The 26,178-nt window shown below is 43.4% G+C and overlaps 1 pseudogene; it reads left to right on the forward strand.

Moving 5' to 3' along the window:
- The first annotated feature begins 10,371 nt into the window (after positions 1-10,371).
- Positions 10,372-24,186, forward strand: LOC115156576 (thread biopolymer filament subunit gamma-like; annotated as a pseudogene).
- The last annotated feature ends 1,992 nt before the right edge of the window (positions 24,187-26,178 follow it).

Raw genomic sequence — 26,178 nt, forward strand, 5'->3', positions numbered from 1 at the left:
TACCGACCCATAGCACTCACGTCGGTAGCCATGAAGTGTTTTGAAATGCTGGTCATTGCTCACATCAACACCATCATCCCAGAAACACTAGACCCACTCCAATTTGCACACCACCCCAACAGATCCACAGATGACACAATCTCTAGGCAACAACACATCTGCCACGCAGATCCTCAACACGGTGGCCCTCAGGGGTGCATGCTTAGCCTCCTCCTGTACTCCCTGTTCACCCATGACTGCGTGGCCAAGCACAACTCCAATACCATCATTAAGTTTGCCGACGACACAATGGTGGAAGGCCTGATCACCAACAACGATGAGACAGCCTATAGGGAGGAGGTCAGAGACCTGGAAGTGTGAAGCCAGGACAACAACCTCTCCCTCAACAAGATCAAGACAAAGAGGATGATCGTGCACTACAGTTAAAGGAGGGCCGAACACACACCCAATTCTCATCGATGGGGCTGCAGTGGAGCAGGTTGAGAGTTTCAAGTTCCTTGGTGTCCACATCACCAAAAAACTATCATGGTCCAAACACACCAAGACAATAGTGAAGAGGGCATGACAATGGCTATTCCCCCTCAGGAGACTGAAAAGATTTGGCATGGGTCCTCAGCTCCTCAAAAAGTTATTCAGCTGCACCATCGAGAGCATCCTGACTGGTTGCATCACCACCTGTTATGGCAACTGCTCGGCCTCTGACCGCATGGTGCTACAGAGGGTAGTACGTACGGCCCAGTACATCATGGGGCCAAGATTACTGCCATCCAGGACCTCTATACCAGGTGGTGTCAGAGGATGGCCCTAAGAATTACATCAACCCCAGTCATAGATTGTTTTCTCTGCTACCGCACAGCAAGCGGTACCAAAAGGCCCAAAGGCTTCTTAACAGCTTCTACCCCCAAACCTTAAGACTGCTGAACAGCTAATCAAATGGCTACCCGGTCTGTTTGCATTGACCCCCCCCCCCCTTTTTTGCACTGCTACTCGCTGTATGTTAGCTATTATCTATGCATTGTCACTTTACCCCCACCTACATGTACATATTTCCTCAATTACCTCGACTAACTTGTACCCCCGCACATTGACTCGGTACTGGTATCCCCTGTATATTGCCTCGTTATTGTTATTGTATTGCTGCTCTTTTATTTATTTTATTTTATTTAGTAAACTCCTATTTTTCTTAACTGCATTGTTGGTTAAGGGCTTGTAAGTAAGCATTTCACTGTAAGTTTTGCACCTGTTGTATTTGCCGCATGTGACAAATACAATTTGACTTGATTTATATCCAGGAAAGCCAAATTTCCAAAATCTGGGCTTAAAATAGTATATAAGAGATCATACAAAATATTTTGCTGCAACTCTTATTTGGATGATGTTGAAAATATTTGTTGGTCTGATGTGATTAATAAAGAGCATCCAGACGCTGCACTTGATGAATTTATGAAATTGCGTCTTCCAATTATTGATAAACATGCACCTGTTAAGGAACTGAGTGTTAGACCTCCATGGATTGATGAGGAATTGAAGAACTGTATGGTTGAAAGAGATTGGGCAAAAAGAGTGGCTAATAAATCTAGCTGCACATCTGATTGGCTGACTTACTGCAAATTGAGAAATTATGTGACTAAACTCCACAACAAAAAAAGAAGTCACTATTATGAAGACAAGATCAATGATACAAAGAATGATGGAAAGAAACTTGAGTGCTTTAAATTAAATTATGGGCAGAAAAACAAATTCAACTCCATCTTTCATCGAGTCAGATGGTTTATTCATCACAAAACCATTTGATGTTGCCAATTATTTGAATGATTACTTCATTGGCAAAGTGGGCAAACTTAGGTAGGATATGCCAACAACGAACAATGAGCCATTGTATTCATGCATTAAAAATAGGAATAATGAAAGAAAAGCATTGTAAGTTTGAATTTTGTAAAGTTAGTGTGGGAGAGGTGAACAAATTATTGTTATCAATCGGTAATGACAAACCTTCTGTCATTGACAACTTAGTTGGAAAGCTACTGAGGATATTAGCTGACTCTATAGCCACTCCTATCTGTAGTATTTTTAATCTGAGCCTAGAGGAAAGTCTTTGTCCTCAGGCCTGGAGGGAAACCAAAGTCATTCCACTACCCAAGAGTGGGAAGCGGCCTTTACTGGTTCTAACAGCAGACCTATCAGCTTGCTGCCAGCTCTTAGCAAACTGTTGGAAAAAATTGTGTTTGACCAAATTCAATGCTACTTCTCTGTAAACAAATTAACAACAGACTTGCAGCATGCTTATAGAGAAGGGCACTCAACATGTACTGCACTGACACAAATGACTGATGAATGGTTGAAAGAAATTGATAATAAGAAGATTGTGGGAGCTGTACTGTTAGATTTCAGTGCAGCCTTTGATATTATTGACCATAACCTGTTGTTGAAAAAACCTGTGTGTTATGGCTTTTCAACCTCTGCATTATCGTGGATTCAGAACTATCTATCTAATAGAACTCAAACGGTTTTCTTTAATGGAAGCTTCTCTAATGTCAAACATGGAAAGTGTGGTGTACCGCAGGGCAGCTCTCAAGACCATCTACTCTTTTCTATTTTTACCAATGACCTGCCACTGGCATTAAGCAAAGCATGTGTGTCCATGTATGCTGATGATTCAACCATATATGCATTGGCAACCATAGCTAGTTGAGTCACTGAAACCCTTAACAAAGAGTTGCAGTCTGTGTTGGAATTGGTGGCCAGTAATAAACTGGCCCTGAGCATCTCTAAAACTAAGAGCATTGTATTTGGTACAAATCATTCCCTAAGTTCTAGACCTCAGCTGAATCTGGCAATGAATGGTGTGCTGTTGAACAAGTTGAGGAGACTAAATTACTTGGTGTTACCTTAGATTGTAAACTGTCATGGTCAAAACATATAGATTCAATGGTTGTAAAGATGGGGAGAGGTCTGTCCATAATAAAGAGATGCTCTGCTTTTTTGACACCACACTCCAAAAAGCAAGTTTTGTTTTATCTTGATTATTGTCCAGTCGTGTGGTCGAGTGCTGCAAGGAAAGATCTAGTTAAGCTGCAACTGGCACGTCTTGGTCGTCATTGCAATCAGAGGGCTGATATAAATACTATGCATGCCAGTCTCTCTTGGCTAAGGTGTGAGGAGAGACTGACTGCATCCCTTCTTTTCATAAGAAACAATGTGTTGAAAATCCCAAAGATTGTTTGCATAGTCAACTTACATGTAGCTCTGACACACACACTTACTGCAACAGACATGCCACCAGGGGTCTTTTCACAGTCCCCAAATCCAGAACAAATTCAAGAAAGTGTACAGTATTATAGAGAGCCATTATTGCATGGAACTCCGATCCATCTCATATTGCTCAAATGAACAGCAAACCTGGTTTAAAAAACAAAAACAAAGCAACACCTCACGGCACAACACCTCTCCCCTATTTGACCTAGTTTTTTTGTACAGTATGTATTGATATGTATGGTGAGCTGTTCTTGTCCATTAATGTCTGTATTATGTCATGTTTTGTGTGGACCTCAGGAAGAGTAACTCCTGCTTTTGCAACAGCTAATGGGGATCCTTGTCAGATGTCAGTTTGTGCGGAGGTGAGGATAGAGTCAGACGCAGGACACAGAACTGAGTAAAATAACGTACTTTACTCTCTGAAAAAAATCATAAGCAAATAATCCACGCAGGGATAACAATCCTGACACAAACAACTAACATAAAGACAAGAAATAATCACGCACAAAACATAATGAGAACCAGAGGGTTAAATAGGGAAATAATCATAACGAGATGGGCCTCTGCCGTCTGTAGGGCCGTAGGAAGACCGGGCAAAGGAATGTCGGTAAGGACATCACTGTGTGCTTGACACAAGTCATTTTGCTAACAATTGTTTACAGATAGATTATTTCACTTATAATTCACTATATCACAATTACAGTGGGTCAGAAGTTTACATACACTAAGTTGACTGAGCCTTTAAACAGCTTGGAAAATTCCAGAAAATTATGTTGTGACTTTAGAAGCTTCTGATAGGCTAATTGACATAATTTGAGTCAATTGGAGCTGTACCTGTGGATGTATTTCTAGGCCTACCTTCAAACTCAGTGCCTCTTTGCTTGACATCATGGGAAAAATCAAAAGAAATCAGCCAAGACATCAGAAAAGTAATTATAGACCTCCACAAGTCTGGTTCATCCTTTGGAGCAATTTCTGAATGCCTGAAGGTACCACGTTCATCTGTACAAACAATAGTAAGCAAATATAAACACCATGGGACCATGCAGCGTCACACTGCTCAGGAAGGAGATGCGTTCTGTCTCCTAGAGATGAACGTACTTTGGTGAAAAAAGTGCAAATCAATCCCAGAACAACAGCAACGGACCTTGTGAAGATGCTTGAGGAAAAGGGTACAAAGGTATCTATATCCACATTAAAACGAGTCCTATATCAGCATAACCTGAAAGGCCACTCAGCAAGGAAGAAGCCTCTGCTCCAAAACCGTCATAAAAAAAGCCAGACTTTGGTTTGCAACTGCACATGGGGACAAAGATCGTACTTTTTGGAGAAATGTCCTCTGGTCTGATGAAACAAAAATGGAACTGTTTGGCAATATTGACCATCGTTACGTTTGGAGGAAAAAGTGGGAGGCTTGCAAGCTGAAGAACACCATCCCAACCGTGAAGCACGGGGGTGGCAGCATCATGTTGTGGGGTGCTTTGCTGCTGGAGGGACTGGTGCACTTCACAAAACAGATGGCATCATGAGGTAGGAAAACGGTTCCTGTGCTACACCCAAGCCCTTCCGCCAATCCTCCAGCTATGGAGGTGGCTCTGGCTCCGGGCGTAGCCCCCCTTCTGCGCTGCCGACCACCACTGGAGGCTCTGGGCTGCAGACCGTTACTGCTGAAGGCCCTGGGCTGCAGACCGCCGCTGAAGGCTCTGGAGGCTCTGTGTTGCAGACCGCCGCTGGAGGCTCCGGGCTGAGGAGCGTCGCTGGAGGCTCCGGGCTGAGGAGCGTCGCTGGAGGCTCCTGGCTGAGGAGCGTCGCTGGAGGCTCAGGGCTGAGGAGCGTCGCTGGAGGCTCTGGGCTGAGGAGCGTCGCTGGAGGCTCCGGGCTGAGGAGCGTCGCTGGAGGCCTCCTGCGTGGAGCTGGAACCGGTCTCCCCGGACTGGGGAGACTTACAGGAGACTGGGTGCGCAGAACAGGCACGGGGCACACTGGGCCGTGGAGGCGCACCGGAGGTCTGGAGCTCAGGGCTGGCACACCCCGTCCTGGCTGGATGGTCACTGTAGCCCGGCACGGGCGGAGCGCTGGCACAGGACAAACTGGGCTGTGCTGGGGAATGAGGGCTGCCGTGCGTAGAGCAGGCGCAGGATAAACTGGGCCGAGGAGACACACTGGAGACCGGATGCGTTGAACCGGCGCACTTCTTCCTGGCTGCCGGCCAACTCTCGCCTGGCAATGCTGCTGAGCCCTTACCGACCACACCGGACTGTGCGTGCGGGTGGGCTAGATAGTGCGCATCACCGCAGTGCCCTTTCCGCCAGTACCATTCTCCGGAATCTCGCGTCGAACTCAGCGCTTGACTCCTTTACTGGCTCCGGTTTGCTCCACGGCTCTCTCCTGTACGCCCGGGATGTTAGGTCAGGGCTCCCCCTGACCTAGCCAAACTCCCCGTATGCCCCCCCCCCAAAAAAAATTGGGGGGCTGCCTCTCAGCCTCCTCTTGCTGTCCCAGCCATCCTCCCAGTATCGCCGTTCCGCCCTTGCTGCCTCTATCTCATCCGGCGGGCGGCGATACTCTCCCGGCCTTGTCCACGGTCCTGCCCCATCTAGAATCTCCTCCCAGGTCCATGACTCTGAGCCATAGTGCTCGGTCCCGCTCTTCCTCCCACGCTGCTTGGTCTTCTTGTGGTGGGTGGTTCTGTCACAGGCGTCGTATTGAAGAGACCAAAGCGCAGTGTGAGTGCTCATCTTTTACTTTTAATGAAAGCACTTCACAAAGAAAACAAAACGACAGCCAAACAGTTCTGTCATGTATACTAACAAACTAAACAGAAAGCAACCACCCACAAAACCCAAAGGAAAACAGGCTGCCTAAGTATGGCTTCCAATCAGAGACAACGAAAGACACCTGCCTCTGATTGGAAACCATACTCGGCCAATCATGGAAAACGAAACATAGAAATAGAAAACTAGAACAAATTCCCCTGGAACCAAAAAACCCCAAAACACACAAAACAACCCCCCTGCCACGCCCTGACCGTTCTACTATGGCAAATGACCCTTTTCACTGGTCAGGACGTGACAGACCATGTCGAATCCCACCGTGCCTTCTCCGCTATGCAATGTGGTTTCTGAGCTGGCCATGGGTGCACCTCAGCCACGCTCAAGGTCCTAAACGATATCATAACCGCCATCAATAAGAGACAATACTGTGCAGCTGTATTCATTGACCTTCCCAAGGCTTTCGACTCTGTCAATCACCACATTCTTATCAGCAGACTCAACAGCCTTGGTTTCTCAAATGACTGCCTTGCCTGGTTCACCAACTACTTCTCAGACAGAGTTCAGTGTGCCAAATCAGAGGGCCTGTTGTCCGGACCTCTGTCAGTCTCTATGGGGGTGCCACAGGGTTCAATCCTCGAGCTGACTCTTCTCTGTATACATCAATGATGTCGCTCTTGCTGCTGGTGATTCTCTGATCCACCTCTACGCAGAGTATACTTCTGGCCCTTCTCTGGACACTGTGTTAACCAACCTCCACACAAGCTTTATACAACTCTCCTTCCGTGGCCTCCAACAGCTCTTAAAATCAAGTAAAACGAAATGCATGCTCTTCAACCGAACACTGCCCACACCTGCCCGCCCGTCCAGCATCACTACTCAGGACTGTTCTGACCTAAAATATGTGGACAACAACAAATACCTAGGTGTCTGGTTAGACTGTAAACTCTCCTTCCAGACTCACATTAAGCATCTCCAATCCAAAATTAAATCTAGAATCGGCTTCCTATTTCACAACAAAGCATCCTTCACTCATGCTGCCAAACATACCCTTGTAAAACTGACTATCCTACCAATCCTTGACTTCGGTGATGTCATTTACAAAATAGCCTCCAACACTCTACTCAGCAAATTGGGTGCAGTCTATCACAGTGCCATCCGTTTTGTCACCAAAGTCCCATATACTACCCACCACTGCGACCTGTATGCTCTCGTTGGCTGGCCCTTGCTTCATATTCGTCGCCAAACCCCACTGGCTCCAGGTCATCTATAAGTCTTTGCTAGTTAATGCCCGCCTTATCTCAGCTCACTGGTCACCATAGCAGCACCCACTCGTAGCACGCTCTCCAGCAGGTACAGTGCCTTGCGAAAGTATTCGGCCCCCTTGAACTTTTCGACCTTTTGCCACATTTCAGGCTTCAAATATAAAGATATAAAAATGTAATTTTTTATGAAGAATCAACAGCAAGTGGGACACAATTATGAAGTGGAACGAAATGTATTGGATATTTCAAACTTTTTTAACAAATAAAAAACTGAAAAATTGGCCGTGCAAAATTATTCAGCCCCTTTACTTTCAGTGCAGCAAACTCTCTCCAGAAGTCCAGTGAGGATCTCTGAATGATCCAATGTTGACCTAAATGACTAATGATGATAAATAGAATCCACCTGTGTGTAATCAAGTCTCCGTATAAATGCACCTGCTCTGTGATAGTCTCAGAGGTCCGTTTAAAGCGCAGAGAGCATCATGAAGAACAAGGAACACACCAGGCAGGGCCGAGATACTGTTGTGGAGAAGTTTAAAGCCGGATTTGGATACAAAAATATTTCCCAAGCTTTAAACATCCCAAGGAGCACTGTGCAAGCGATAATATTGAAATGGAAGGAGTATCAGACCACTGCAAATCTATGAAGACCCGGCCGTCCCTCTAAACTTTCAGCTCATACAAGGAGAAGACTGATCAGAGATGCAGCCAAGAGGCCCATGATCACTCTGGATGAACTGCAGAGATCTACAGCTGAGGTGGGAGACTCTGTCCATAGGACAACAATCAGTCGTATACTGCACAAATCTGGCCTTTATGGAAGAGTGGCAAGAAGAAAGCCATTTCTTAAAGATATCCATAAAAAGTGTTGTTTAAAGTTTGCCACTAGCCACCTGGGAGACACACCAAACATGTGGAAGAAGGTGCTCTGGTCAGATGAAACCAAAATCGAACTTTTTGGCAACAATGCAAAACGTTATGTTTGGCGTAAAAACAACACAGCTCATCACCCTGAATACACCATCCCCACTGTCAAACATGGTGGTGGCAGCATGATGGTTTCTGCTTTTCTTCAGCAGGGGCAGGGAAGATGGTTAAAATTGATGGGAAGATGGATGGAGCCAAATACAGGACCATTCTGGAAGAAAACCTGATGGAGTCTGCAAAACACCTGAGACTGGGACGGAGATTTGTCTTCCAACAAGACAATGATCCAAAACATAAAGCAAAATCTACAATGGAAGGGTTCACAAATAAACATATCCAGGTGTTATAATGGCCAAGTCAAAGTCCAGACCTGAATCCAATCGAGAATCTGTGGAAAGAACTGAAAACTGCTGTTCACAAACGTTCTCCATCCAACCTCACTGAGCTCGAGCTGTTTTGCAAGGAGGAATGGGCAAAAATGTCAGTCTCTCGATGTGCAAAACTGATAGAGACATACCCCAAGCGACTTACAGCTGTAATCGCAGCAAAAGGTGGCGCTACAAAGTATTAACTTAAGGTTGGCTGAATAATTTTGCACGCCCAATTTTTCTGTTTTTTATTTGTTAAAAAAGTTTGAAATATCCAATAAATATCGTTCCACTTCATGATTGTGTCCCACTTGTTGTTGATTCTTCACAAAAAATTACAGTTTTATATCTTTATGTTTGAAGCCTGAAATGTGGCAAAAGGTCGAAAAGTTCAAGGGGGCCGAATACTTTCGCAAGGCACTGTATATTTCACTGGTCACCCCCAAAGCAAATTCCTCATTCGGCCGCCTTTCCTTCCAGTTCTCTGCTGCCAATGACTGGAACGAACTGCAAAAAATCCCTGAAGCTGGAGACTCAAATCTCCCTCACTAGCTTCAAGCACCAGCTGTCAGAGCAGCTCACAGATCACAGTACCTGTACATAGCCCATCTGTAAATAGCCCATCCAACTACCTCATCCCCATACTGTTGTTTATTTTATTTATTTTGCTCCTTTGCACCCCAGTATCTCTACTTGCACACTCATCTTCTGCACATCTATCACTCCAGTGTTTAATTGCTATATTGTAATTATTTTGCCACTATGGCCTATTTATTGCCTTACCTCCCTTATCCTACCTCATTTGCACACTCTGTATATAGACTTTTTCTATTATATTATTGACTGTATGTTTGTTTATTCCATGTGCAACTCTGTGTTGTTGTTTGTGTCACACTGCTTTGCTTCATCTTGGCCAGGTCGCAGTTGTAAATGAGAACTTGTTTTCAACTAGCCTACCTGGTTAAATAAAGGTGAAATAAAAATGTTTTAAAAACTTGTGCTGGGGACAATAAAAGGCCACTTTAAAATGTGCAGTTGTGTCACACAACACAATGCCACAGATGTCTCAAGTTGAGGGAGCGTGCAATTTGCATGCTGATTGCAGGAATGTCCACTAGAGCTGTTGCCAGAGAATGTAATATTAATTTCTCTACCATAAGCCTTAGAGAATTTGGCAGTACGCCCAACCGGCCTCACAACTGCAGACCACGTGTATGGCGTCGTGTGGGCAAGCGGTTTTCTGATGTAAACGTTGTGAACAGAGTGCCCCATGGTGGCGGTGGGGTTATAGTATGGGCAGGCATAAGTTTCGGGCAACGAACACAAATGCATTTTATCGATAGCAATTTGAATGCATAGAGATACCGTGACAAGATCCTGAGGCCCATTGTTTCAGCATGATAATGCACCAGACATGTCACCCATTGACAAAGTTTGGGATGCTCTGGATCGACGTGTACGACAGCGTGTTATAGTTCCAGCCAATATCCAGAAACTTCGCACAACCATTGAAGAGGAGTGGGTCAACATTCCACAGACCACAATCAACAGCCTGATGTGTCGCACTGCATGAGGAAAATGGTGGTCACACCAGCTACTGCCTGGTTTTCTGATCCATGCCCTTACATTTTTTTAAGGCTCCCATTTGTGAAATCCATAGATTAGGCACTCATGAATGTATTTCAATTGACTGATTTCCTTATATGAACTGTAACTCAGTAAAATCTTTTGAACTGTTGCATTTATATTTTGTTCACTATATATTGCGTGAACATCAATGGAATATTATGTTAAACCGAAAACAAATATGCTATGAACGTCATAAAAACAGACTTATTTGAAATTGTGAAACATTGTGCAACATTTTTCTCTCTTGTGCAACCTAAATGAATATCACAATAATCTTGCAACATCCCAGACAACTCGCATAACTTAATGAAATGTTCTGGGAACTTAGACCAGGTGTTCTGTCAACATTCTTATAACATTATATGAATGTCATCACAACTGAGCATATTTTGCGCTTTGGGAACCTATCTCTTGTAATGTACCCACAACATCAAAGGAATGTTTCATGTACCCTGATACAAACATGATTTAAATGTCAGCACAACTGAACGGGACAGTTTTAGTCTTTTGGGAACCTCGTCATATAAAATCAAATTTAATTTGTCACATGCGCTGAATACAACAGACCCAAACCTCTCCTGGTTGAGAGGGTGTGTCAGGTCAGTGGCAATTCTCGCTCCTGATTTTATTTAATCTCAGTTGTTGTTGTCCTTTTTAGTATATCTGTTGTGTGTTTGCAGTTCAGGAGAGTCCAACCAGTTATTACTATGTTGGGTTGATAAAACTATCTGAAAACTGTTAGCCGTGACCCTTTAAGATTCTTCAATTTGTTGAAATTATGCCTTGACAGGATAGCTTTTATGTTGCGTGACCCTTTTACCCTAGTCTCAGATTCATTTTGCCCCTCAATAGACAAGCTTGGGGGTAGATGGATCTGTTCTATACCTTACATTGAAATGGTTGGCTGCATGTTATGTTGCAGGTTTGACTTTGCGCAAGGTATGAAGTTTCAGCTGGACTGACATTTCAGCCATGAAGAAGATAAAGAGAAGAACAAAGATGGTGGTGGAGCATTTTTTTTTAATCTGTCCCTCTAACTTGTTCAGCATGTTCTTGTAGATGTACAGTAGCTGAAATGTACTATTATCACTTTTTTTCCTGGACATAGATATGGCATCCGAATTACGTATTGATTTGGATGCCAAGTACACAAGCTTGAAGAATGAACTGGACTTTGTCACCAAGATGCAGGAGGTACAGAGAATTAAATCTTTACGTTAAGAAAGTATGAGAATAGTAAATGTGTCATTATTTTGATATCTGGTTGTCTAAATGTTTGTGTTCATTGCAAATACCTGACTCTGTACATCACTGTCCATCATCTATCCACACAGGAATTGTCCACTCTGCAGTCCAAACTGTGCGCCACGGCTAAAGACACGTCTGTGTTGATGATCAAGGTGGACACAGGCAAGTCTTTCGGCATCTCCACCGCTCTCAACAAGATCAGGATGGAGTACGAGAAGTCTGTGCAGTAACACAGAGAGGAGGCGGACGCTTACTACAAACTGAAGGTGTGTACAAGCACCTTATGCTAACTTCAACGATTTACTGCACCTACAGTATCGACCCAGCTACCTGCCTACCCTTGCCTGGTGTCTGTTTTTGTCAGCAACAAAGCATTCTTCTGATACTCTCTGGTAATCAGTATAGTGCAACACTATACTGAGTGGTAACTTCAAGGTACCAAGTCACAAAATGGTGCTTGTTTAAATTAGCTAATCCCAAAGAAAGTAAATGTAGAAAAATAAAGTGTAAACAATACGTCACACACTGTTTTAACAAGGAGCGTCTCTCTCCTCTTGCAGGTAGAAGAGATACAGACAGCTACTGCCAAGAGTTCAGAGGCCGTCTCAGAGGCCAAGATGGAAATGTCAGGGGCCTGGAAGGAGCTGCAGGCGCTCAGTCTAGAGTTCCAATGCCTGGTCACTTCAGTGAGTTGACCCTCCATCTAGCTACTTCACCTCACACTAAAATTGCACAATGGGCCAAGATCACAACTTGAGATCTGCATACTTGAGATCCATGTTAGGAAGTCGTCATTTCATTTTTTCACGCAAGTCTCTTTGACATCAATGCATGATTAATGTAGAGGCCTGTCTATAATGTATTATTGGCTACCTCTGGTGTAATCTCTATACATTAAAGTCATGGGGGATTTGGGGGTGGGAGGGGACACCTAACATTTTGATTTCAAAAGTCCCAGTTTATCTGTTCTATCGTGGAGTACAACTGCCACTAACGCCACACAGTGACACAGTAGAACTGTTACCACATAGAGAAGCCCCACCAGAGTAAGATCACAAGGTCAATTTCAGAAGATAAAACTACAGTAAAAACAACTTAGCAAGACTTTGCAAACTGTGCCTTTACCAACAAAGCAAAAAAAAATTCACACGGTTTCCTAGCTAAAGCAACTGTTTACAAAAATTTACTTTCTTCAGTACACTGTAGTGCTGAGCGATTAACCAACATTTCATTTTTGGGGGGGTTACTAAACTAATTGGCCGACATCGGTTCAATTACATGAATTCCATTCAGTTCAGTTTTTTTGTGAGCCCAATGCGCCTGTTTTTTCCGGCTCAGACAGAGATGGATGCACTTTGACCCTGCTACGTTAGGTTAGATACACACAGACCGCATGAGAGAGGAAATTACACAACGATGACAGAGAGGGATAGAGACAGTTTGTGAAAGTGTGCCTCATCTACTTTGAAGAACTAGTAACCAGCTCTGCAGCAGGCTAGCCTTGCTAAATAGGATGACTAAAGACAGTACAGTATGGCGAGCACAGCGAATGTTGTCTGTCTGCTACTGCCTGAGCAGAGATGAGATTATGAGTTGAAGGAATTAAAAATAAAGTAATCAAATAGCAACTAAGTAATATGCACACCTGAAATATTTTATTTCATAGTCATTTCCTATTGTTCAATTGATGTCTACCCGATGTGAACCAGACAGAGACAATCGAATATTTTCAATGTTTTGGCAATTGAATGCTCACTATGTTTGGCTTTTGAATTTCCATTAAAAAGGTCAAATCATTTTAATGTCATTATTTCATAATGCATTTAATGTGAAAAATGTATTTGAAACTGAAGAAAAGTTCTAAATTTTTCATAATCGAACCGAAACCCAGCAGATCCCTATCAGACTTTACGCTAAATCACGTCAGGAAGTAGTATGCAGAAGACAAAGGAAGTGGTTGAATTTGTATTTGGTTATCTGTATGAAAGTCCCTACTGCCACAGATCACACAGCTATGAACGTACTAGGCAGACTTTCAAAGAGGAAACAGGCACCAGTTCAGTTGCAGTCAATGTTTTTTCCTGTTGAAAAAAAAAACTGTTCCTTCATGAAACAGATGTGTCACGTCTTGACTAGTAAAGGGGTTATTTGTTGTTGTAGTTTGGTCAGGACGTGGCAGGGGGGTGTTTGTTTTATGTGGTTCGGGGTTTATTGGGATATGTGTTTATGTAGAGGGGTGTTTGTTTAGAGTATTCCGGGGTTTTTGGTTATGTTCTATGTTTTGTATTTCTATGCACTGTCTATGTTGTGTATTTCTTTGTTGGCCTCGTATGGCTCTCAATCAGGAACAGCTGTACATCGTTGTTGCTGATTGGGAGTCATACTTAGGTAGCCCTGTTTTCACCTGTCTTTTGTGGGAAGTTGTTTTTGCACTACTGTTTGTTCGTTTTCTAATAAAACTTAATATGAGCACTCAACCTGCTGCGCCTTGGTCCACTATATACGACGACTGTTACAATATGTTTTTCGCTGTCATGATCTTTGCTCGTCCAAGACATTACAACACCAACCAAGTTGATAATACAAATAGTTACTGTAATAAAGCTTGCAGACCAACCGAGAGCAGTGTTCATTTTGGCACTCTTTTTAAGATTGTCTAGTCTGTCATTTTGACTAAAATATAATAAAGTCAAATTTGTCATTTGAAATCAAATTGTCTAGTTCTTGTCAAAAGGACAAAAAGTGGGCCATTTTAATCAACTAAATTCCCTTTAGTCATATCACATTTTTATTTACTTAAAAACCTATAGTTAACATAAATCTCTGACTTCCATGTGCACAAACGTACATAGCCTTATGTCAGGTCTACTCCTGCTCCCCCGAAGCTCGCCGTCGCCAGTTTACTAATCACTGGCTCTGACAACCATTACGCACACCTGGCACCATCATTACGTGCACACCTGGCACCATCATTACGTGCACACCTGGCACCATCATTACGTGCGCCTCATTATGAGACTCCCCGGACTCCATCACTTCACTGATTACCTCCCCTATATCTGTCACTCCCTCAGGTTCATTCCCCAGCCAGTATTAGTTGTTTCATGTCCAGACAATACGCTTGTTTTGTATCGTTCATTGCATTAAACTCACCAACTGCCCCTGCTTCTCGACTCCCAGCGTATCTGTTATATCTGGTCCTAAAACCTTTCTGTATAACATCCTATTGCATGATTTTCTTCCCCACAGCCAAATTGGCAGAGGAATACATTACCCTGCAGCAGATAAAGATATAAAAAACACACCTTGACATGGCTCCAGACTGTTTCCCCAGTGCCACCAACTTTGTGGCAACAGCCCATGATTTAGTCGCACCATTTGTTTTCTGTAGCTTCACGCAATACTTTTTTTTAATCATTCACCTTATACATTTACAGTGCTTTAGACTACTGAGATGGATGGGCTAGTCAAGAAACCAGTTGTTTCATTTAACATGTCCAAGCGGGAATACATGATTCAAGATATTTTGATGCGCAACCAAATCCAGTGATTGTCATGAGATGTGGATTGAGAATAGGGTATTGTTATATTTTATGTTTACATTTTTTGTTCAATAGATGATTTTGCCTACATCTTTATGTGCACTAATAACAGGCAAATTTATTTTGCGGCTTTTTCACCATGAGGAAGTGAAAACTCAAAACAGCTAGATCGCTAACACTAAAATACCCACTACTAGCAGTCATGTATTAATCTAACAGTAACTGTCCTAAAAAGAGAGCTGCTGTGATGAGCAAGCCACTTGATGTGCTCTCCAGCAGAGAGAAAAGGCTTATGATTGTTGTTACGGATACAGGTATCCTGTGTGTGTGTGTGTATTTCTTTTCTCTCCTTCTCCCCTCACAGGTGGCAATCATCATTCCCCAATCAGTCGCTAATCAGAAGACACCTGCTCATTTTCCCTTACCCTATCACAGCCTCTTTCTCTTGGTTTAAAAACCCAGTCGTTCAATCTCTGTTACTCAATCTCTCTGTTATTCTCTCCAATTGTTTTCTTGGTGACTATGGTCCCAGCTGCCTTGAGATCATTGACAAGATCCTCCTGTGTAGTTCTGGGCTGATTCCTCACCATTCTCATGATCGTTGCAACCCCACGAGGTGAGATCTTGCATGGAGCCCCAGGCTGAGGGATATTGACAATTCTTTTGTGTTTCTTCCATTTGCGAATAATCGCACCAAATGTTGTCACCTTCTCACCAAGCTGCTTGGCGATGGTCTTATAGCCCATACCAGCCTCATCCTTTGAGAGCTCTTTGGTCTTGGACATGGTGGAGAGTTTGGAATCTGATTGATTGCTTCTGTGGACAGGTGTCTTTTTCACAGGTAACAAGATGTGGTTAGGAGCGTGCTCCTAATCTCAGCTCTTTACCTGTATAAAAGACATCTGGGAGCCAGAAATCTTTCTGAGGGGGTCAAATACTCATTTCCCTCATTAAAACGCAAATCAATTTATAACATTTCTGACATGTTTTTCTGGATATTTTTGTTATTCTGTCTCACTGTTCAAATTAGCCTACCATTAAAATGATAGACTGATCATTTCTTTGTCAGTGGGCAAACATACAAAATCAGCAGGGGATCAAATACTTTTTTCCCCCACTGTATGCATTTCCTGCTATTGGATTTTGAAATGTTATACAATCATAAGCCTTTTCTCTCTGCTGGAGAGCACATCAAGTGGCTTGCTCATCACAGCAGCAGGTCCAGGTGCTCGGCAGACACTTTCATTACAGGAATCATGAGGATAATGCACTTTACTGTTTTACCAAATCATGGTTTTGGGGGAAACTTGAGTGAGGCGACCATGGAATGATCTCCCATTGAAATGTTGCATCTGGTCTACGCCATAGTTCAAGTGCTCCAAATATCACCCCTTTTTAGCCAGGAGCTTTTCCCACTTGGAGTAGCCATGGCTTATTTACACCAAAAATACATTCCCTGCCAGATTGCGGTAACACTGAAAAGATCAATCTCTCCAAACTCTTGTCCAGTCCACTTAGAAGTCACATCTCGTTTGTCAACCCAAATGAAAAATAATTGATTTCATTTTTTCTGAGTCATCTCGTCAATTGCAACAAGTGTTTGACGAATGTTCATCACTAGCTTAGTTTCCGAAATTAACACTGCCCCTGAGACAGACATGTACTGGATTGAGCAGAGTAGCGTAGCGCTGCCTCCACTTTTGTTTTAACAGTATGGTCTGGCGTCAGAGGCTTCGACACACCATAACTTAATACAGATGTAGCAAACAAGCGTCTTTATTAGGCAAATTCATAGGACAGCATGGAGTACATGACTTAGTAGGGAGCCTATACAACTCAACCTGAACAGGCCTATAAGAACAAACTGGTTTAAGGAGCAGGCTATGAGCATAATTACACACTAGGTGACAGTGCACACAATAGTGAGAACACACGGTTACACTGCAACCTGAGCAGCAAAAGGTTACACAAACATGTGACTGCACTGCAAATAAGGGCTTAGCCCAATAAATAGCAGTTCTACAAAACGTGCAAATTCCCTGCAAACAGGAACCAAATACACACGGTCAAAAGACCCACACGTGATAAAGTAATATAGATCCCAGCCCACTAAGCTAAAGTCTGCAGTCACCTTTCTGCTTGCCCCTCACAACCCACGCTGTATTTTAAAAGGCTAAAAGACCAAATGGGAGACATTACATTGAACATTTAAAATGTCGCATTTAAAAACACTTCACTTCTCCAACTGATGAGACCCCTCCATGAGGTTTGAGTATGTGCATTTCTATTGAGCCGGCCAGCATGGCAAGCTGTAGACAGTGTATCCATGGTGCACTGAATTATCTACAAGGGACTAAACAGGATCAACAGCTAGGCTACACTAGGATTCAGGTTAAATCACTGTGAATGCAGAAAACCACAATAGGGTAGAGAAATGCTGTAACCTATGCTTGGGCTTAGCCTGATTAAATACATTGAATAGAAGGGTGCGCTGCAACTCACTAACACAGGGGAGAGGGCTATCACCCCTAGAAACCCCACTATCTTACCTGGTTCCCCAAATTCCCCCTCAATACCTCACTTCGTCGGCAGCCACCCTACACAGCAGCGAATGACAACCTCCCACCATTAGTGAGTGCAAACCGGTTAATTGCGAGGGTTACAAAACCCCATGTCCATCAAAGAACCAGCTCCCCCACAACCCCTTGCCTGCTTTCTCGGCTCTGACTTATAACGAGATTTCCAGAGTCTTCCTGCAGAGTTGGCAAGCACACACAGGTGCAAGCAATTCGTTTTTTTTATTTATTTATTTATTTCACCTTTATTTAACCAGGTAGGCAAGTTGAGAACAAGTTCTCATTTACAATTGCGACCTGGCCAAGATAAAGCAAAGCAGTTCGACAACATACAAAAAGAGTTACACATGGAGTAAAACAACATACAATCAATGATGCAGTAGAAAAAAATAAGACTATATACAATGTGAGCAAATGATGTGAGATAAGGGAGGTAAAGGCAAAAAAGGCCATGGTGGCAAAGTAAATAAAGTATAGCAAGTAAAACACTGGAATGGTAGATTTGTAGTTTGAAGAAAGTTCAAAGTTAAAATATAAATAATATGGTGCAAAGGAGCAAAATAAATAAATACAGTAGGGGAAGAGGTAGTAGTTTGGGCTAAATGATAGATGGGCTATGTACAGGTGCAGTGATCTGGGAGCTGCTCTGATAGCTGGTGCTTAAAGCTAGTGAGGGAGATAAGTGTTTCCAGTTTCAGAGATTTTTGTAGTTTGTTCCAGTCATTGGCAGCAGAGAACTGGAAGGAGAGACGACCAAAGGAGGAGTTGGCTTTAGGGGTGACCAGAGAGATATACCTGCTGGAGCGCGTGCTACAGGTGGGTGCTGCTATGGTGACCAGTGAGCGGAGATAAGGGGGTACTTTACCTAGCAGGGTCTTGTAGATGACCTGGAGCCAATGTGTTTGGCGACGATTATGAAGCGAAGGCCAGCCAACGAGAGCGTACAGGTCGCAGTGGTGGGTAGTATATGGGGCTTTGGTGACAAAACAGATGGCACTGTGATAGACTACATCCAGCTTGTTGAGTAGGGTATTGGAGGCTATTTTGTAAATGACATCGCCGAAGTCGAGGATTGGTAGGATGGTCAGTTTTACGAGGGTATGTTTGGCAGCATGAGTGAAGGATTCTTTGTTGCGAAATAGGAAGCCAATTCTAGATTTAACTTTGGATTGGAGATGATTGATGTGAGTCTGGAAGGAGAGTTTACAGTCTAACCAGACACCTAGGTATTTGTAGTTGTCCACATATTCTAAGTCAGAACCGCCCAGAGAAGTGATGCTGGACAGGCGGGCAGGTGCAGGCAGCGATCGGTTGAAGAGCATGCATTTAGTTTTACTTCTGTTTAGGAGCAGTTGGAGACCACGGAAGGAGAGTTGAATGGCATTGAAGCTCGTCTGGAGGGTTGTTAACACAGTGTCCAAAGAAGGGCCAGAAGTATACAGAATGGTGTCGTCTGCGTAGAGGTGGATCAGAGACTCACCAGCAGCAAGAGCGACATCATTGATGTATACAGAGAAAAGAGTTGGCCCAAGAATTGAACCCTGTGGTACCCCCACAGAGACTGCCAGAGGTCCGGACAGTAGGCCCTCCGATTTGACACACTGAACTCTGTCAGAGAAGTAGTTGGTGAACCCGGCAACGCAATCGTTTGAGAAACCAAGGCTACTGAGTCTGCCGATGAGGATGTGGTGATTAACAGAGTCAAAAGCTTTGGCCAGGTCAATGAATACGGCAGCACAGTATTGTTTCTTATCGATGGCGGTTAGGATGTCGTTTAGGACCTTGAGCGTGGCTGAGGTGCACCCATGACCAGCTCTGAAACCAGATTGCATAGCGGAGAGGGTGAGGTGGGATTCGAAATGGTCGGTAATCTGTTTGTTGACTTGGCTTTCGAAGACCTTAGAAAGGCAGGGTAGGATGGATATAGGTCTGTAGCAATTTGGGTCAAGAGTGTCACCTCATTTGAAGAGGGGGATGACAGCAGCTGCTTTCCAATCTATGGGAATCTCAGACGACACGAAAGAGAGGTTGAACAGGCTAGTAATAGGGGTTGCAATAATTTCGGCAGATAATTTTAGAAAGAAAGGGTCCAGATTGTCAAGCCCAGCTGATTTGTAGGGGTCCAGATTTTGCAGCTCTTTCAGAACATCAGCTGAATGGATTTGGGAGAAGGAGAAATGGGGGAGGCTTTGGGCGAGTAGCTGTGGAGGGTGCAGTGCTGTTGAATGCAGTAGGGGTAGTTAGGTGGAAAGCATGGCCAGCCGTAGAAAAATGCTTATTGAAATTCTCAATTATAGTGGGCTTATCGGTGGTGACAGAGTTTCCTATCCTCAGTGCAGTGGGCAGTTGGGAGGAGGTGTTCTTATTCTCCATGGACTTTACAATGTCCCAGAACTTTTTCGAGTTTGAGTTGCAGGAAGCAAATTTCTGTTTGAAAAAGCTAGCCTTGGCGTTTCTAACTGCCTGTGTGTATTGGTTTCTAACTTCCCTGAAAAGTTGCATATCGCGGGGGCAGTTCGATGCTAATGCAGAACGCCACAGGATATTCTTGTGTTGGTTAAGGGCAGTCAGGTCTGGGGAGAACCAAGGGCTATATCTGTTCCTGGTTCTAAATTTCTTGAAAGGGGCATGCTTATTTAAGATGGTGAGGAAGGCATTTAAAAAAAATAACCAGGCATCCTCTACTGACGGGATGAGGTCAATATCCTTCCAGGATACCAGGGCCAGGTCGATTAGAAAGGCTTGCTCGTTGAAATGTTTCAGGGAGCGTTTGACAGTGATGAGTGGAGGTCGTTTGACCGCTGACCCATTACGGGTGCAGGCAATGAGGCAGTGATCGCTGAGATCTTGGTTGAAAACAGCAGAGGTGTATTTAGAGGGCACGTTGGTTAGGATGATATCTATGAGGGTGCCAGTGTTTGCGGCTTTGGGGTTGTACCTGGTGGGTTCATTAATAATTTGTGTGAGATTGAGGGCATCAAGCTTGGATTGTAGGATGGCTGGGGTGTTAAGCATGTCCCAGTTTAGGTCACCTAGTAGCACGAGCTCTGAAGATAGATGGGTTAATAATTCGTTGACGTTATTACTTGCAAGCTGTAATCACAGTTTCTTCAGATTTAATATAGCTAAATACTGTGGTGTAGTGTTCATAATCTCCCTCCCCTCCTTTCTTTCCGTTGCTTTCCTGTTCATCTTTCTTCTCCCTCTTTCCATTCCTGTCCCCTTTCATTACCCTCTTTTCCTCTTCCCCATTTTCCTTAATCTTTCTCACTACTTTATTCTCCTAACCTACTCTGTCCTGAATCCCCCCCTCACACTCCTCCATTCCTCTGCTCTCTCTACCCTGCTCTCCAGAACATGTCCCTGGAGCAGAACTTTGCAGAAGCACAGTCCTAATTCAACATGGGTGTGGCAGGGTACCATGCTCAGTTCTCCAGCTTAATGTTGGCCATTGAGGTGGCCAAAACTGACCTCCACAACCAGATCCTGGCCTACCATGAGCTTCTGGATGTTAAGCTGGCTCTGGATGTGGAGATCTCAACCAACAGAAACCTGCTGGAAGGAGACAATCTCAAGTAGGTATAAGCACTACATACAGTATTAAAGCTGGTTTATCAGTGCAATCCAAGTCTGTAAGCCAGCTCAGCTAAAGCCTATAGGCTTTAAACAACTGTGGTGTAGGTGAAAGCATGTTTACACATGTAGTCAAATATAAGATAATGTAATTTAAAAAGACTGTAAGGAAGCTGTTTACACTCATATTTTCACTCTTTCTCTCCAGATTTCTAGAGAAATCTTTACAGCAACTTCCTATAGTTTCTCAGGTGAGAGACTTTTTAAACAAGGGTATATAGTGGAGCTGAGTAGTGTCCAAAAATACCATGTGGGAAAATACAACAAAAAATGTCTGAGCCATCCTAGGCTTTCATTTAGTTGTAGGTAGCTTTTTGGTAGCACAAAAAAGAGACCCAAATGGGTAGCACACAACAGTAACAAAATATACAATAATTGTTATTATTCTTTTATATATATATATATATATAAATATATATATATATATATATATATATATATATACTGCTCAAAAAATAAAGGGAACACTTAAACAACACAATGTAACTCCAAGTCAATCCCACTTCTGTGAAATCAAACTGTCCACTTAGGAAGCAACACTGATTGACAATAAATTTCACATGCTGTTGTGCAAATGGAATAGGCAACAAGTGGAAATTATAGGCAATTAGCAAGACACCCCCAATAAAGGAGTGGTTCTGCAGGTGGGAACCACAGACCACTTCTCAGTTCCTATGCTTCCTGCCTGATGTTTTGGTCACTTTTGAATGCTGGCGGTGCTTTCACTCTAGTGGTAGCATGAGACGGAGTCTACAACCCACACAAGTGGCTCAGGTAGTGCAGCTCATCCAGGATGGCACATCAATGCGAGCTGTGGCAAGAAGGTTTGCTGTGTCTGTCAGCGTAGTGTCCAGAGCATGGAGGTGCTACCAGGAGACAGGCCAGTACATCAGGAGACATGGAGGAGGCCATAGGAGGGCAACAACCCAGCAGCAGGACCGCTACCTCTGCCTTTGTGCAAGGAGGAGCAAGAGAAGCACTGCCAGAGCCCTGCAAAATGACCTCCAGCAGGCCACAAATGTGCATGTGTCTGCTCAAACGGTCAGAAACAGACTCCATGAGGGAGGTATGAGGGCCCGACGTCCACAAGTGGGGGTTGTGCTTACAACCCAACACCGTGCAGGAGGTTTGGCATTTGCCAGAGAACACCAAGATTGGCAAATTCGCCACTGGCGCCCTGTGCTCTTCACAGATGAAAGCAGGTTCACACTGAGCACGTGACAGACATTACAACGTCTGGAGACGCCGTGGAGAACGTTCTGCTGCCTGCAACATCCTCCAGCATGACCGGTTTGGCGGTGGGTGGCACACCCATGGTGTGGGGTGGCATTTCTTTGGGGGGCCGCACAGCCTTCCATGTGCTCGCCAGAGGTAGCCTGACTGCCATTAGGTACCGAGATGAGATCCTCAGACCCCTTGTGAGACCATATGCTGGTGCGGTTGGCCCTGGGTTCCTCCTAATGCAAGACAATGCTAGACCTCATGTGGCTGGAGTGTGTCAGCAGTTCCTGCAAGAGGAAGGCATTGATGCTATGGACTGGCCCGCCCGTTCCCCAGACCTGAATCCAATTGAGCACATCTGGGACATCATGTCTCACTCCATCCACCAACGCCACGTTGCACCACAGACTGTCCAGGAGTTGGCGGATGCTTTAGTCCAGGTCTGGGAGGAGATCCCTCAGGAGACCATCCGCCACCTCATCAGGAGCATGCCCAGGCGTTGTAGGGAGGTCATACAGGCACGTGGAGGCCACACACACTACTGAGCCTCATTTTGACTTGTTTTAAGGACAGTACATCAAAGTTGGATCAGCCTGTAGTATGGTTTTCCACTTTAATTTTGAGTGTGACTCCAAATCCAGACCTCCATGGGTTGATAAATTGGATTTCCATTGATTATTTTTGTGTGATTTTGTTGTCAGCACATTCAACTATGTAAAGAAAAGTATTTAATAAGATTATTTCTTTCATTCAAATCTAGGATGTGTTGTTTAAGTGTTCCTTTTATTTTTTTGAGCAGTATATATATATATATATATATATATCACAAATGAAATTGCCCGTCTTAGAAACACTTTTTAGTGCTCTCAAATCATATTTCAACCTTTAAAATTGATGTGGACCCCCTCGACTGGCTAATTTATTTATCAAGAAATGTTAACTAATCCATTGTGGAGATGGCCCAGTCAGACGGATGGTTTATCAGTTGCGCCGGGGGAATTTCCGGACCACATGAGCTGACCTGTTTCACAAGTTGGCCCGTAGGGGGCAGGAGTCCTGGGGAGTGTAGGGTAGACATAGCCCTCACTCACCTTCACATTTCCATCCTGCAGGCTGGGACTCCCCCTTACCTTCTGCCCAGGCTGGATACAAAAGCACGTTTCCACACGTAGAGGGAGCATCAGGGTAGGAGAATGGTTACCTCGCTGATTTGGAAAACTGTCTAGTCATATTTTCTCTGAACTATTTAATAGCTATTTTGTCTTTTTTAACATATCTCATTGACAAATGTACATTTTGAACTGAAGAAACTGTCTGGCTTATATGATCATGTACTCTTAACTTCAACCTGGTACAGCCAGAGGAGGCTAGGCCTCCCCTTTTGATTCTGGCTCCTCTCAAGGTTTCTTCCTTTTAAGGATTTTTTCCATTCCACTGTGATTATTCTTGCTCTTTGGGGGTCTAGACAGGGTTACTGTTAAGCATTTTGTGTATTAAGTGCAGAAGCAAAAAGCTTTGTAAAATAACACTGATTAATTTCACGTATTTTATGGGTGAAGAGGTAGTAGTCTGTGTATGCAGAACCGATGACATCGGTAACACATTTATCTTCAGTAAAAAGTTGTGAATATTGCTAAGCAAATTATCTCCCTTGCTATCTCTTCTGTGCTCTTTCTTTATCCCCACACCCCATTTTCCTTTCATATCTCTCTTTCTCTAGTAGGAGGGGGTTTTCAAGTTAAAGATATCAGGTCAGTCAGTCATTTTGATATGGTATCTTGACATGTGTCATAACATGTTATGCAATGCTGACACCATTAAACATACACAAGGTTTCTGCATGTTATCATGTCAGGCTATTAGTCAATATAAAATAAATGCATAGATATGCATGCATATAATGTGAAGTGAATACACATGCAGCTCAAAGACCTACCAGCTCTCACAGTCTCATGTCAGAATTAGATGTTCATCCATGTTTCTCAATCATCACATTTAGAAGCATTTAAGGTTAAGTTCAGGCATTATCTCCAAATTCTTAAGATTAGGCATTAACTCAAAATGGTTAAGGTATGGCTGACGGTTTGGGATAGGCTTAAAACAAAAACAACCAATCCAGCGATAGAAAGTTGTTTTTGAACTTGTGACCTTTGGAATCAGAGGCAGATCCTTACACCCATCCGCCATCCCTGTCCACGACGCCCTAGCAAGACCGAAACCTACTTAAAGGTAACAGCTTTCACGGGTTCCACGTCATCTCCCGAGGTCCTCAGACATGGGTGGACATCGAATACTGACTTGTATCACGGGTGACCTGGCTGTAAAAGACAGTGTTCTAGAGCAGTGCTTCCCTATAATATTCCATTCAGTCTTGTGCTAAATGTACTTATTAAACCCTACTTATTAACGCACTTCTTCCACTTAGAACACATAGAGCACTTGCTGATGTTGGACCCCACATCTGCAGATGAATCTGAATCTACCTGATTCCACCAGGGTACCTCTGGACTGGTGGATGTTCAGATACTAAAGTGAGTCTTTTAACCAAACCCCCTAGCTTCTCTGTCAATGTATGCCCAATTTTTAGACTACCCATCTTAGATCTGGCCCTCTGTTCATTTAGGTTTGCTTATGTGTTAATGCTGTTACATTATAAGGTTTTGCAGATATTATTATTTTCAATACATTTTTTAAAAGTCATCATTTCATAAGTGGATATGTGAGTGAGTGTCAGTGCACTCCTCAATTTACTGTATTTCGATTTGAAATTTGAGTTGCATAATTGTTGTTTGTGAGTATAAAAGGATAGGAGAGGAGCATGTAAGAATGTTAGTGTGTGCTTCTCTCTGTCATCTCTACTCTGTTCCTCAAATATCGTTGCTTTTGTGGTCTGCTCTTGGCATGCAAGGCCCCAGAGAAAGTACACCGCACAATGTTCTAGACAGTACAGCCACTGGTAAACAGGTTGAGAGAGAGAACGTCATAACCAACCCCACCCGCAACTGCTGTGAAACTTTGTCACGCTATGCAGGACTGACTGTTGCCACGACAACCCTGTTGTATGTGGGGTTTCCATTTATGAGGTTTATATATTTTTTGTTGTTGCACTGATTAAAATCATGCATATTTCTTTATGAAGTATCAGCTGAGAACCTGTAGCAGTACTGGATGTTTTAGCAAACAATTTGTAGTGTTACCAAAATTACAAACTTCAAAATATGTTTGAGTATTGCAAGGGAGCATTAGGAAAGCTAAACTAGCTATTGAAAAAGTGAGGAATTAAACAAATTGGGCTTTGGCTTGTCAAATCTAGGCAGCTACTGTATGTCCTCCGTAGGCTTAGAGCTGACAATATAATTCTGAAGACACGTGTAGAGCCTTGCCCTACATGCTGCTAGGTGCTAACCACTTCTTGTTTTAGGCTACTAGCTTTGGCCACAGTTTTTCCTCTTGTTCTTTACTTTCTGTGTGCAACTACGTGGGTACTAGGTCGAAATAAAATTGTGACATTGGTTTCTGAGGTGGTCATTGAGTACATTGCATTCCTTTGATATGAAATCCAAATCCAAAATTAGACCTAATTGGTCAGATAAATGACAACTACAGTGCCTTCAGAAAGTCTTCATACCCCTTGACTTATTCCACATTTTGTTGTGTTACTGGATTACATTTTTTTTAAATGTCATCTACACTCAATACCACATAATGAAAAAGTGAAAACACATGTTTTTTTTAAATGTTTG

Source organism: Salmo trutta, chromosome 21, assembly GCF_901001165.1.
Source record: "Salmo trutta chromosome 21, fSalTru1.1, whole genome shotgun sequence".
NCBI lineage: Eukaryota > Metazoa > Chordata > Actinopteri > Salmoniformes > Salmonidae > Salmo > Salmo trutta.